The sequence below is a fragment of the Pelobates fuscus genome, chromosome 13, assembly GCF_036172605.1.
Source record: "Pelobates fuscus isolate aPelFus1 chromosome 13, aPelFus1.pri, whole genome shotgun sequence".
NCBI classification, from domain to species: domain Eukaryota; kingdom Metazoa; phylum Chordata; class Amphibia; order Anura; family Pelobatidae; genus Pelobates; species Pelobates fuscus.
Genome location: NC_086329.1, coordinates 12951036 through 12961781, shown reverse-complemented (window position 1 = coordinate 12961781; position 10746 = coordinate 12951036). Strand labels below are relative to the sequence as shown.

The window sequence follows — 10746 nt, the reverse complement described above, 5'->3', positions numbered from 1 at the left end:
ATAGAGCCCTGTCACCCCCAGTGCCCCCTCTATAGAGCCCTGTCACCCCCAGTGCCCCCTCTATAGAGCCCAGTCACCCCCAGTGCCCCCTCTATAGAGCCCAGTCACCCCCAGTGTCCCCCTCTCTAGAGCCCAGTCACCCCCAGTGCCCCCCTCTATAGAGCTCTGTCACCCCCAGTGCCCCCCTCTATAGAGCTCTGTCACCCCCAGTGCCCCCTCTATAGAGCCCAGTCACCCCCAGTGGCCCCTCTATAAAGCCCTGTCACCCCCAGTGCCCCCTCTATAAAGCCCTGTCACCCCCAGTGCCCCCTCTATAGAGCCCAGTCACCCCCAGTGCCCCCTCTATAGAGCCCAGTCACCCCCAGTGCCCCCTCTATAGAGCCCAGTCACCCCCAGTGTCCCCTCTATAGAGCCCAGTCACCCCGAGTGTCCCCCTCTATAGAGCCCTGTCACCCCCAGTGCCCCCTCTATAGAGCCCACTCACCCCCAGTGCCCCCTCTATAGAGCCCAGTCACCCCCAGTGCCCCCTCTATAGAGCCCAGTCACCCCCAGTGCCCCCCTCTATAGAGCCCAGTCACCCCGAGTGTCCCCCTCTATAGAGCCCTCTCACCCCCAGTGCCCCCTCTATAGAGCCCAGTCACCCCCAGTGCCCCCTCTATAGAGCCCACTCACCCCCAGTGTCCCCCTCTATAGAGCCCAGTCACCCCCAGTGCCCCCTCTATAGAGCCCTGTCACCCCCAGTGCCCCCTCTATAGAGCCCTGTCACCCCCAGTGCCCCCCTCTATAGAGCCCTGTCACCCCCAGTGCCCCCCTCTATAGAGCCCTGTCACCCCCAGTGCCCCCTCTATAGAGCCCAGTCACCCCCAGTGCCCCCTCTATAGAGCCCAGTCACCCCCAGTGCCCCCTCTATAGAGCCCAGTCACCCCCAGTGTCCCCTCTATAGAGCCCAGTCACCCCGAGTGTCCCCCTCTATAGAGCCCTGTCACCCCCAGTGCCCCCTCTATAGAGCCCACTCACCCCCAGTGCCCCCTCTATAGAGCCCAGTCACCCCCAGTGCCCCCTCTATAGAGCCCAGTCACCCCCAGTGCCCCCCTCTATAGAGCCCAGTCACCCCGAGTGTCCCCCTCTATAGAGCCCTCTCACCCCCAGTGCCCCCTCTATAGAGCCCAGTCACCCCCAGTGCCCCCTCTATAGAGCCCACTCACCCCCAGTGTCCCCCTCTATAGAGCCCAGTCACCCCCAGTGCCCCCTCTATAGAGCCCAGTCACCCCCAGTGTCCCCCTCTATAGAGCCCAGTGCCCGCCCCTCCCCCCTCCATCCGGGTCCTGCCCGCAGCCACCAATCCCAGCTCCCTCCTCTCAGCGCTCTGCGCTCTCACCCTAACCTGCTGCTCTCCAGGCCCCGCCTCCTTCCTCGCTCGCTCTCCCCTCCACAGGCAACCCGGCGGCGGACCAATCACAGCGCTCCTTCCCTTTGAACCTCCGCCTGCGCCAGCCAATGGGAGCGCGTGTGCAGGCGCAGTCGGGCTAGGTTGCGCTCTGTGTTCTGTGTGTGCCATGGACTCAGCCCAGTGATATTGACAATAGAGAGGAAACTGCCGGCGGAACCTCTCAGCCAGCCCAACCCTCAGCCAGCCAGCCCTCAGCCAGCCAGCGCCTCGCCCCGCCCCCCGGCCAGCCCGGCTCTCAGGGAATGGGAGTCCCATTGTGAGGCTCTGCCAGCGATCCGTGCGGATTATCCCAGCTCGCAGGAAGCAGGCCCAGCCCGACACCGCAGCCCGTCACCAGGAACCCCCTGCCGCCTCTCTGATCCCAATCAGGAGCTCCAAGGTAACCGGGGAATGAACTACAACTCCCGGCATGCCCTGCCACCAGCACAGCATCCTGGCAAAGCATCCTGGGAGTTACAGTCCTGACATGGGGGAATATCCCTCCCACGCCTGCACTGAGGATTCACATCATCCATGTTACATGCGGGGCTGGTCTGCATGCCCAGTGTGACCTGCTGCGTGCCCAGTGTGACCTGCCCAGTGTGACCTGCCCAGTGTGACATGCTGCGTGCCCAGTGTGACCTGCCCAGTGTGACATGCTGCGTGCCCAGTGTGACCTGCCCAGTGTGACATGCTGCATGCCCAGTGTGACCTGCCCAGTGTGACATGCTGCATGCCCAGTGTGACATGCTGCATGCCCAGTGTGACATGCTGCATGCCCAGTGTGACATGCTGCATGCCCAGTGTGACATGCTGCATGCCCAGTGTGACATGCTGCATGCCCAGTGTGACATGCTGCATGCCCAGTGTGACCTGCTGCGTGCCCAGTGTGACCTGCTGCGTGCCCAGTGTGACCTGCCCAGTGTGACATGCTGCATGCCCAGTGTGACCTGCCCAGTGTGACATGCTGCATGCCCAGTGTGACCTGCCCAGTGTGACATGCTGCATGCCCAGTGTGACCTGCCCAGTGTGACATGCTGCATGCCCAGTGTGACATGCTGCATGCCCAGTGTGACATGCTGCATGCCCAGTGTGACATGCTGCATGCCCAGTGTGACATGCTGCATGCCCAGTGTGACATGCTGCATGCCCAGTGTGACATGCTGCATGCCCAGTGTGACATGCTGCATGCCCAGTGTGACCTGCCCAGTGTGACCTGCTGCGTGCCCAGTGTGACATGCTGCATGCCCAGTGTGACGTGCCCAGTGTGCCCAGTGTGACATGCTGCGTGCCCAGTGTGACATGCTGCGTGCCCAGTGTGACATGCTGCGTGCCCAGTGTGACATGCTGCGTGCCCAGTGTGACCTGCCCAGTGTGACATGCTGCATGCCCAGTGTGACCTGCCCAGTGTGACATGCTGCATGCCCAGTGTGACCTGCCCAGTGTGACATGCTGCGTGCCCAGTGTGACCTGCCCAGTGTGACATGCTGCATGCCCAGTGTGACCTGCCCAGTGTGACATGCTGCATGCCCAGTGTGACATGCTGCATGCCCAGTGTGACATGCTGCATGCCCAGTGTGACATGCTGCATGCCCAGTGTGACATGCTGCATGCCCAGTGTGACATGCTGCATGCCCAGTGTGACATGCTGCATGCCCAGTGTGACATGCTGCATGCCCAGTGTGACCTGCTGCGTGCCCAGTGTGACCTGCTGCGTGCCCAGTGTGACCTGCCCAGTGTGACATGCTGCATGCCCAGTGTGACCTGCCCAGTGTGACATGCTGCATGCCCAGTGTGACCTGCCCAGTGTGACATGCTGCATGCCCAGTGTGACATGCTGCATGCCCAGTGTGACATGCTGCATGCCCAGTGTGACATGCTGCATGCCCAGTGTGACATGCTGCATGCCCAGTGTGACATGCTGCATGCCCAGTGTGACATGCTGCATGCCCAGTGTGACATGCTGCATGCCCAGTGTGACATGCTGCATGCCCAGTGTGACCTGCCCAGTGTGACCTGCTGCGTGCCCAGTGTGACCTGCCCAGTGTGACATGCTGCATGCCCAGTGTGACGTGCCCAGTGTGACCTGCCCAGTGTGACATGCTGCGTGCCCAGTGTGACATGCTGCGTGCCCAGTGTGACATGCTGCGTGCCCAGTGTGACCTGCCCAGTGTGACATGCTGCATGCCCAGTGTGACCTGCCCAGTGTGACATGCTGCATGCCCAGTGTGACCTGCCCAGTGTGACATGCTGCATGCCCAGTGTGACCTGCCCAGTGTGACATGCTGCATGCCCAGTGTGACCTGCCCAGTGTGACATGCTGCATGCCCAGTGTGACCTGCCCAGTGTGACGTGCTGCATGCCCAGTGTGACCTGCCCAGTGTGACGTGCTGCGCGCCCAGTGTGACGTGCTGCGCGCCCAGTGTGACGTGCTGCGCGCCCAGTGTGGCGTGCTGCGCGCCCAGTGTGGCGTGCTGCGCGCCCAGTGTGGCGTGCTGCGCGCCCAGTGTGGCGTGCTGCGCGCCCAGTGTGGCGTGCTGCGCGCCCAGTGTGGCGTGCTTATGACATGTTGTGCTACATGTCATATTCCATGTTGCATGTAACCGTGACATGCTTATATGACCTGTTATGCTACATGTAATGTGACCTGCTTATAACATGGTATGATACATGGAATGTGACCTGCTTATAACATGGTATGATACATGGAATGTGACCTGCTTATAACATGGTATGATACATGGAATGTGACCTGCTTATAACATGGTATGTATGCTACATGGAATATGACATGCTGTGCTAGATGTCATATACCATGCTGCATGTAATGTGACATACAACATATGCCACGCATGCTACATATAATATTGCACATACTCCTAAGATATTGTGCAGTGCCCTCTCTCTTCCATGCCTTTCCAGGCTGCAATGATTTACATGTACTGTCACATCCTCTATAGTGCTCATGTCAAATGGATGTCAGACTTTACCCCTTCTTGCATGTGTGGATAATTAAGAAACCCTGTTTGCATCACATCATCCTCCCCTTCCACCATGCCCTCACCAGCACTCAGCCCAGAGATTACCATAATCAGTCAGTATTTACAGAGCTCATACTGATCATGTTCTATGAAATGCCAACCCTCACTCCTACATGGATTTCTCTGTATGCAACACACTACTCTCTGCCACCATCCGTGCTCCCATCTGCATTGCAAATAAAGGATGCAATGATCAATTCTATAGTATTGCCATACATCAAACGTGTGCATTCAAAACGTGTACATTACATAATAAATTAATATTCACCCCCAGTTTGTGATCTGATAAGAAAGTATGGTTATAGGCCCCAATCTATAAAGGCCTATCTTACTACCCCACTACCTTCCTCAATGCCCACACCTGCTTGTTAACTGAAAATATGGCATGTTATTCATCTGTGTATAGCTAGACTCCACGTATTGCTCATACCTGCATGTATAAGTAATACCTTGTATGTGCATTCTCTAACTCACATTTTGTAGAAATGTGTATTTTGTCACTATACAACATGAAATTATATTTCTATTTATACTCAACACTAATGTATTCTATGTGTGGTGTTTGTGAGCGTTCATATTTATTTATAATGTGCTCACTAATCATATGTGCATAGGCTTGGTGATTTTATAAATTTTTGCATAAATTATCAGTAGGCTGACCGATTGCCAAATAAATGCAGAATATTTTTTCTCGATTTTTAAATAAAACCATTTGATGTCACTGTTTATGTATATTGGCTTGCAATGCCAACTTATAAATTAAACAAATGATTGCCTTCAGCTGGCCTGGTTCCTGGTTTCCTGCATTCCTTGCAAAGATGGTAATGCACAATATATTTAGCAAACCAGTAGTGGGCTTTTTGCTTTTTCTGATTTGTTTACCTTCTATCTAAAAGGAAGTGAAGTATTACTGTATAAAAACTCACTTCCTCATTAAAAATAAATGCAAGTTGTAGAATTAAAATATCTAGGTATTATTATATGTAGGGTGAACCAATGTGACACATCACTGGCCACGCTGATATTAAAAGGGCATTTAGACGTTGACTTGGGGCCTTGATTGAAAAGCAATTCAGGTGAAAGAAAGTGTTTCTAAATATACTGTAAGGAAGTGCATGCACAGCCCTCCATATCACACGCAAATGATCCTGCAGTTTCGAGTGACGTGCCAGCCTCTCATTCTACTCTATTCATGTTTGCTGTGCTGCAATGGGAGACTGCCTCTGTTTTTGGAGAGCTAGACCCTGTGGGTTGTTGTACTGTGTGTGGAGTGTGTTTTCTTTTTTCTTATTGAATGGAATGTTGTGTAACTGGATCCTATCACAGAAAATGTTGATTAGACTGTGTAACGTATATCCTTCTGGCAAGAGAGGTATTTTTTTTCACTTTAACCCATTTTTGTTCAGTCTGATCATGTTTTATAGATTAAATAGCCATCCCAGCACAATGTTTTTGATTTTTTTTTTTTTTTATATATTTCTTTCTTATATATCTGTTTTTTGTTTTTGTTTGTTTGTTTTTAATGTGTTTGTTCTAGAGAGAGAGAGAGAGAGTGTGTGTGTGTGTGTGTGTGTGTGTGCGCGCGTGTGTGGTAGTTTGAACATACTCCTTAAAGCAATATTGCAAGTGCAATTTTTGGCATTCCTTTGGTGTTTATAAGAGTTTACCGCGGTAGTAACAAGGAATGAGTGAATAACTAATACCTCATGTGTGAAATGGATTACGAAGTCTTTAAGGTGTGCAGCTGACCTCCCAGTCGCTGTTACATCCACTCCATAAATATTTCCTGCAGGAGATACTAGGTAAAAATAAGTGAAAGTTCATTAAAACATTAGATCTGTTAATGACATCTACCAATTAACTGATTATATGTTTGGGTGCCTGACCTATATACTGTGGTATTGAATGTTATTACAGATCTAACCCTATGGGTGATTTGCTATGCTGTTCTGCACCCAGCTTTTTGTTGAGTTATGAAAGCACAATTTATCATGGAGAAAATTATATTTTTGTGTAGATTTTCTTGACAGTGATATACTGGCTCACAAAAATGTACAACAGAAAAGTAATTTCCCCTTTATAGCTAAAACCTGAACTTCAGAACAAATAGACTGTTGCATTTTATAGTTGTGCTATACACAATATTTATCCCATTATACATTGGTTTATTTGGGTTTGTTAAGTAACAAATTAAAGTGTGTGCACAAAATTGATATGCCTGACTTGACATGTAATAAAAGTTGCCATTTGTATTATGTAAATAAACATCCTTACTTAATGCATTGTATTAATTAAAAATTAGGTGGGCAAAAAATGTACTTGCTGTGTATTTGTGGCTTTGCAGGGGCCATCTTAAGACTGCAATATTGGGGCCCTATTTCCCCTCCAATATTGTACAGACTCCTACCATTTCTCTGAAAAGGGAATGTTGATCATATTCAGTGCTCAGAAGTTTGTAAGACATGTAGTTCAACATTCTATCCTGCTTGGAATAAATGATTACTCCAATCACCATGACCAATTCTGCTACCATTGTGATCAGGGTGGTAGGGCTCTGGATGTGCAATGTTTCTGCTTGCAGTTGTGAGCTATGGGGCTAGTTACACCACTGGCACATATGACGTTAGTCGCCTCAAACTCTGTCCTGGACACCCAAATGTCAATTTTGTTTACATTCTACAACTTACGTCCGTGCTTTTTTCCTTGCATACAGAGCCAGCAAGAGACATTTGTCTCTCCTTTTTCCTTAAAGGGACACTATAGTCACCTCAATGAAGTGGTCTGGGTGCAATGTCCCTCAGTTTTTAACCCTGCAGATGCAAACATAGAAGTTTCAGAGAAACTGCTATGTTTACATCTGTGCTTAATCCAACCTCTAGTGGCTGTCTTCCGGACAGCCACTAGAGGCGCATCTGCGACGCTGGAGGCATATTATGCCTCCATTGCGCAGAGCGTCCATAGAAAAGCATTGAAAAATGCTTTCCTATTGACAGCTTGAATGCGCGGGTGGCACTTGCCGCGCATGCGGCTCCGCTGACGTCGGCGGGGGAGGAGAGGTCACCAGCGCCGGGGGAGTCCGGCCCTGGAAAAAGGTAAGTGGCTGAAGGGGTTTTAACCCCTTCAGCACCACGGGAGGGGGACCCTGATGGTGGGGGCACCCTCAGGGCAGTATAGTGTCAGGAAAACCACTTAATTTTCCTGACAATATAGTGATCCTTTAACTGCAGCCATTCCTATCCACTCCACTATTCAATTTTTATTTTCCTACCTGCTCCTTTGCCCCTCTCTTTTCGCTAATTCAGAGTGTGCTCATTCTGCTTGAGCTGGTTAGAAGGTCCAATCAAAGGCTTGTTTATGAAAAGCCTTTGTTTGGACGTCCCCGTGGCTCCCGCTCCACTCTGCATTTAACATAAGTAATACTTAAGCGGTTTTGTTTGTTTGTTTTTTTTTTTTTGTTTTTTTGTTTTTCTCTCCATGTTTTGGGGGCTAAAGAATAATGACAAATAGGGCATTATTCGAAGAAGGAAACCTTTTAATGAAGGCGCATTACCCTGAGCAGCAATGGGCAGCTATGACAGGTTGAAAATATCAGTTGATTATTTTCAGCCTATCAGAGCGCCAATTGCTGGTATGGCTGGAAGAAAGTTTGTAATCTCTCTTTGCCTCCAGTAGGGGCCGGCTGTGGTTGGCCAATGTTAAACTACTCAAATGGGGTTAACATTGAATGCAGCACCTCACCAGAGGACTAGAGGCAATAAAACCAGTTCATTGATATGAAATGGTCATAGTGATTAGTGTCCTTTTAAAAAAAAAAAAAAAAAAAAAAAAAAAAAAAAAAAAAAACTATAATCCTTGGCATATCAACTATTAATTTGCTAAGTAACTCTATTCATGTTTTATTTCCCGGAGTAGAGCTAGGATTTGGACACAAATGGAATAAGGCATGTGGGGCTAGTGCTGCTGCAGGTTTTTAAGGGGATATGTAAGTTTTTGTCAGTGTATGGGTCTTACTGTCATGGTGTGTCTGTCTGTCTCTGTCTGTCATGAGAGAGCGATAGATAGATATATTTGTCTGTCATGGTGTGTGTGTGTGTGTTTAGGTTACCAGACCCCTTCCGCTCACAAGGAAATTGTGTTTTTTCCCCAAGCCGTGCTGGTCTCCCCTCAACTGGCCCTGCCTCTATGGCGAAGATCATCAGGTTTGATCATCTCCGCAAATACAATGTTTTCCCATAGAATTGGCTGCAAAAATCAGCATCTTCTCATAGAGATGCATTGAATCAATGCATCTTTATGGGGAACATTCAGCGCCTCCATGCAGAGGGTGGAGACACTAAATGTAGGTGCTGCACATTGACACAGGAAGCACCTCTAGTGACCATCTGAGTGAGTCACTAGAGGTGTCACTAGGAAGCAATGTAAACAATGCCTTTTCTCTGAAAAGGCAGTGTTTACATTGAAAAGCCTGCAGGGATAGGCTATAGACACCAGAACCATTACATTAAGCTGTAGTGGTCCTGGTGACTATCGTGTCCCTTAAAGAATTGTAATTTTTTTGTTGAATTTAAAGCAATGTAAGTTTAACCCCTTAAGGACACATGACATGTGTGACATGTCATGATTCCCTTTTATTCCAGAAGTTTGGTCATTAAGGGGTTAAAAAAAATGGCTAACTTTTTTTTTTTTTTTTAGCTGGCTCCTAGATTTAAAGCAAATTTGTCAAGCTCTGCTTTAACCAATGCAGTGCTCATGCCATTTTTATAAAGGGGTGTGACCACATAAACCCAGCTTGTGAAACTTCACTTGCTAAACATTCTGTAAGCTGTATCAACATTGAAATCATTAGGTATGTAGCTCTGGCTGATTTGCAAAACATAGTGAACTACATGTTTCTGGGTGTTGGACTTGTGAGCTGAAATGTCTGGTTTGTATAGAGAAAACCAGAATAAGATAACTGAAGTGCGTGTTTAAAGGGACACTACAGTCACCAGAACTGCAGTAAACACTGCTTTTTCAGAGAAGAGGCAGTGTTTACATTATAGCCTAGGGACACCTGCAGTGGCCACTCCTCAGATGGCTACTAGAGGTGCTTCATGGGGCAGTGCTGCACAGTATGAATGATAATCAGTGTCTCCACCCTCTTCATGGAGACACTGAACTTTCCTCATTGATTCAATGTACCGTATATACTCGAGTATAAGTCGAGTTTTTCAGCACATTTTATGTGCTGAAAAGCCCCAAATCAACTTATACTCGAGTCAATGTCTGTATTATGGCAACTTACATTGCCATAATACAGACAATGGGGCTGTGTAGGAGAGGGACTGGCAGAGAGCATTTACTTACCTCTCCTGCAGCTCCTGTCAGCTCCCTTCTCCTCCGCGCCTGTCCGGTCAGCTCCCTCTGCAAGTCCCACTGTAAGTCTTGCGAGAGGCGCGCTATGACCCCGCGGCTCTCGCGAGACTTACACTGGGAGCTGACCGGACTGGCGCGGAGGAGAAGGGAGCTGCAGGAGAGGTAAGCGCTCTCTGCCAGCCCTCCTCCACTGACCTGCCAATGCCATTGGACTACCTGGGAGTGAGAGCCCCCCTCCCTGCTATGTATCGAGCAGGGAGGGGGGACGAAAAATAAATAAATAAATATATAAATAATAAAATAAAATATTAATTAAAAAAATATAACAAAAAAAATGATTCAAATAATAATAAAAATGCCTACCCCCCACCAAGGCTCTGCAACACATACTCACACTGCATCACACACACTCACACTGCATTCATTCATTCATACATACATACATATACACACACACTTCATTCATTATATACACACACTGTAAATAAATATTTTAATTTAAATAATTTTTTTTTAGGATCTATTTTTATTTAGAAATGTACCAGTAGCTGCTGCGTTTCCCACCCTAGTCTTATACTCGAGTCAATAAGTTTTCCCATTTTTTTGGGGGGTAACATTAGGGGCCTCGGCTTATATTTGAGTCGGCTTATACTCGAGTATATACGGTATCTCTATGAGGAGATTTCTAATTGGCTAGGGCTGTGTTTGGCCTGTGCTGGCTCTCCCCCAATCTGCAATCTTGGCAGTCTTGGCCCATCTAATGTTTTCCTATATGAAAGCATTGTGATTGACTGACTGAGATCAACACTTCTGATCATGTCAGCCAAGGGGGCAGAGCCAGCACCAGCAGACTGGAATAGAGGTTAAAAAATAGTGATTTGCGAAATAGCAAAAAGAACCCTGGTGGCTATCAAAGTAGGG

At 48.6% G+C, this 10746-nt stretch overlaps 1 protein-coding gene across 4 annotated transcripts in view; it reads left to right on the top strand.

The window, feature by feature from the left end:
• Window positions 1–1527: 1527 nt before the first annotated feature.
• Window positions 1528–10746, top strand: part of PPP2R5E (protein phosphatase 2 regulatory subunit B'epsilon) — a 66442-nt gene continuing 57223 nt past the window's right edge. Inside the window, exon 1 of one of the 4 annotated variants that reach the window (XM_063440165.1) lies at window positions 1528–1829. The gene's annotated coding sequence lies outside the window, so the exon portion shown is untranslated. Of the gene's footprint in view, window positions 1830–9295; window positions 9317–10746 lie in introns of those variants that run through there. The other 3 variants (XM_063440163.1, XM_063440162.1, XM_063440164.1) reach the window with 3 other exon arrangements.